General features: G+C 47.8%; 1 long non-coding RNA gene across 1 annotated transcript; it reads left to right on the top strand.

The window, feature by feature from the left end:
* The first annotated feature begins 701 nt into the window (after positions 1-701).
* LOC118159350 lies at positions 702-1,064 on the top strand. The gene is made up of 2 exons (XR_004747083.1): positions 702-768; positions 853-1,064. It is a non-coding gene; the product is annotated as an uncharacterized LOC118159350 (long non-coding RNA).
* Positions 1,065-3,925: the final 2,861 nt, after the last annotated feature.

Genomic DNA, 3,925 nt, shown 5'->3' with positions numbered 1-3,925 from the left:
GTGCCACAGGCGAGGTGGGTTGTAACATCAGTCTTTAGATTTGGAGCAAAGCAGGTCACTTGAATGCTGCGTTGTTCCTGAGAAAGGTGTTGTAGAGAAAAAAGGTTGCCTGGTGTGGCAGTTCCTGATGGCGGTCTTCCTCCGTAGGTGAAGAGGTACCTGAAGCTCCAACCCGTGTGAGCTGAGCACGCCTCACTGAGGATGAAGCCTGCTTTCCAGCAGGTCCCAAAGGCACGTTGGGGCTGAAATGCTGTGTCTGTGTTTGGGTTGGGGTTGTACCTTGGTGAGTGTGGGGATGGGTTTTAAGTCGGTGCAGCAGATGTGTATATAAATGAAATTCACGTAAGTGATATATGATGAAGTATTGTGAATCCTTGAACTTCTAGTCTACATTAGCTAATATGTATGGAGTTGCATGAAACATTGAGAAGCAGCTTCTAATAAGCAGGCTTTTGTTGTCATTAACTCAGCCTATGCCTTTGCCATGCATAAAGATCAAGACAAACTACCTTTTTACACAGGAACTGCTGTGGGTGCACAGAAAGTCCTAGAGGACATTTAGGGCTGTATTTTGGTTCCCAAAGCGTTTTTACCTGAAGTCCAACTGATTTATATTGGCCGAGCCTCTTTATAGGGTCCCTGTCTGGTCACAGAGCCTAGCCACGGTGTTTCCAGTGCGCTCTATGCTCCGTCCTCTTCTTTAGAGTCAGCACACCAGCTTCCCCTTGTGTGATAGCATCTAAGGCTGGAGTCCTAGGGAACGCTTAGGTAGCGCAGCTACCCTCCACCCTAAAAGCTTCTTCATTGCTGTACGTTTCCTTTAAAAGGTGAATATTAGTTTAATTTGCCTAGTTACTTCAGGCAATTACTCGACAACTACCAAAAGCGATTGTGAGAAGCCTGCTTCCAGCATCCGTTCCCTACCTAGGGATGGACAGATGGACGCCACTTGATGCCTTGCCCGCCAGGGGAAGGGGAGAACTACTGGGCAGGGAACCCCACCGCAGCCCCCCTCCTGGGAGTCCTGCAGAGCAGTTTAATAAAGTTTGCTTTCTGACCTGCACCCGTTTCGGTGGTTGCGGTGCTGGGAAGTGGCTGTCATGATGTGTGTGGGTGCAGGTTCTGTAGCAGGGTGGGTGTGGAGGGGGTAGAGGCTGGGGGCAGGTTGTTCCCGTGTCAGTTGGCTGCTGGATGTGGATGGCCCATCGGAGGGTGGGGGCAGCCCTGCGGGGTGGTGGGGTGGCTGCCTATTGTGGGACAAGGGGAGTAGCCCTGTGCTGTCTTTGCTCCTTGGGCCGGGGGGGGGGGGGAGCTGCTCTGTGTGGCCGGGTCTGCTTGTGGAGACACAAGTGGGTGGGGGGGGGGGCTGGGGGTTCCTGGCAGGACCCCCAGGGCAGGGGAGGGATTCAGGGAGGCTGGGTCCCGTGGGATTTGCAGCCAGGGCAGGAAAAGCCCAGGCAGGGATTTCAGGTGCTGGCAGGCACAGGTCTGTGGGCACTGGGCTGCAGGTCGGGAAGCCCGGGGCTGGCTCTGGAGTGTCTGCAGCATCAAGCTGCCATGAGAACCTGGTCCCGCAGCAAGCTGAGAGTTGTGGTCTTTGGGCTCTGAGCTTCCTGTTGGCCATGTTGGGTTAGTTATTATCATCTCCCTGCCTTTTTTGTCCTGGTAAAAAATGTAGTGTTTCTGCTTGCCTCTGCTCAGCTTCCCAGCCAAAAGAGGCACGTTGCTCAAGGCAGTTACTTCCTCCCCAAGACGACATGGGGTGCAAATTTCTGCTCTTCCCATTTGTGCTTTTTCCGGGAAAATGGTTTGGGAAGCCATGCCTGCCATTCTAGGGATGGCACCTGCTTGTGAAAAGTGGCTACTGCAGGCTGAATGGTGCTGCGCATATGCGTTTTTCTTTTTTTTTTTTCTTTTTTATTTTTTTTCCTACAAGTGACGTTATTACATTGATTTGTTATTTTGTCATGTAATCTGTTACGCTCCTAGATTTTTCTTCCTATGTAAAAGAAAGATTTGAGCTAATTCCAGTTGAAAAAGTTTCAGTTAATTGCTTGCTCATATTATCCTTTGAATATTCAAAGCTGAAGCAAAAGCCTGGGGATTGTTGCTTCTCGAAACAGCCCAGTTCTCTTGTCTGCACTCTGTATGCTGTTGAGCCAAGCAGGGAAAAAAACAAAAACAAAACAAAAAAAAAGGCAGCCCAGCTGCTGCTTGTCCTGTTCTCTTTCTATTTTCTTGTGCTTTGCCCTTCCCCTTTCCCAGGTGATTGGGTTTGGGTGCTGAGCGGCACCAAATGGTATATGAGCCCCCAGAGAGCTCATTCTGCCTGGGCAGCTCTTTGGGGTAAGTGCTTTGTTTTTCCTTCAGTCAGTAGCAGGGTTATTTAGGTGGGTTAGAGTCTGTGGTGTGTTTCCAAGTAGATACCATAACGCTCTTGGAGGTAACAACTAGTGGGATCCGTTAGAGTAAAGCAATCCATATAGTAGTCGGTGCTTTTATTGCATGCAGCTCAGCATGCAAGTGAGTAATTGTTATAGCATATTTATGGATAGGGTGACAACGTTACTCTGTGTATTTGCTTTGTGGCGTACAGGGCTGCAAGGTACTGAGGGGGGAAGCGGTTTTTAGGGTTAGGGTTGTAATCCTAAAACCTAAACCCCTAACCCTGAAAACCCTTGCAACCCTAATCCTAAAAACCCGAAAGCCCCAACCCTAAAAACCTCAAAAACCCTTAGAAACCTAAAAAGCCTAAAGCCCCAACCCTAAAAACATTTTAAAGCCTAACCCTAAAAACCCAACCCTAAAAACTCTTAAAATCCTAAAAATCTTTAAACCCTAAAACGCCCTGACCCTAAAAACCTAAAAAAAAAAAAAAACCTAAAAACCCCCAAACCCTAAAAAACCCTCACATCCCTAACCTGCAAAGCCCTCGCAACCCTAAAAACCCTGAAGCCCTAACCCTAAAAAAACTTACAAACCTTACCTAAAAACCCTAAAGTCTGAGCCATAAAAAAATAAAAAACCCTAACCCTAAAAACCCTCACAGCCTCAACCCTAAAAACTCAAAGACCTAACGCTAAACACCCTAAACCCAACCCTAAAAGCCTTCAAACCCCAACCCTAAAAGCCTTCAAACCCCAACCCTAAAAGCCTTCAAACCCCTTAGCCTAAAAGCCTGAGCCATAAAAAAATAAAAAACCCTAACCCTAAAAACCCGAAAGCCCAACCCTAAAAACCCTAACAACCCTTAAAACCCTCACAGCCCCAACCTGAACAACCCTAAAGCCCCAACCTTTAAAACCCTTACCATGTTAATCCTAAAAGCCCTTACAACCTTCACTCCAAAAGCGCTAAAACCGTAACCTTAAAAACCCTAAACCTATAAACCTTAAGAATCCTAACCCTTAAAACCCTAACTCTAAAAACTCTAAAGCCCCTGACCCTTTAAAACCCTCACAACCCTAAGCCCCAATCCTAAAAACCCTAAAGTCTTAGGCTTAAAAACTCCAGCCGTTAGTACCCTAAATTGCCAACCCTAAAAACCGTAACTGTAAAAACTCTAAAGAACTGGGAGAACTACACCTCCCGGCATGCTTCTGGGCATCCAACATGGTGTCCTGGAACCCCAGTGCCGGAGAACTACGTTTCCCAGGATTCCCCGTACTCCAAACATGGCCGCCCAGATGTCTGGAGTCCGTGGACTACATTTCCCAGCATTCTGCATATTGTCAACATGGCCTCCCGGGTGTCAGCTATGATGGCTACTGTCACATGCAAGTGAGTAATTGTTATAGCATATTTATGGATAGGATGACAACGTTACTCGGTGTATTTGCTTTGTGGCATGTGAGCGTGCAGGGCCGGAAGGTACTGAGGGGGGAAGCAGTTCTTAGGGTTAGGGCTGTAACCCTAAAAACCCTTG

The sequence above is a fragment of the Oxyura jamaicensis genome, unplaced genomic scaffold (assembly GCF_011077185.1).
Source record: "Oxyura jamaicensis isolate SHBP4307 breed ruddy duck unplaced genomic scaffold, BPBGC_Ojam_1.0 oxyUn_random_OJ69851, whole genome shotgun sequence".
In the NCBI taxonomy this organism is placed as follows: Eukaryota; Metazoa; Chordata; class Aves; order Anseriformes; family Anatidae; genus Oxyura; species Oxyura jamaicensis.
The sequence above is the reverse complement of the archived record's forward strand: the minus strand, read 5'-3'. Positions and strand labels throughout refer to the sequence as shown.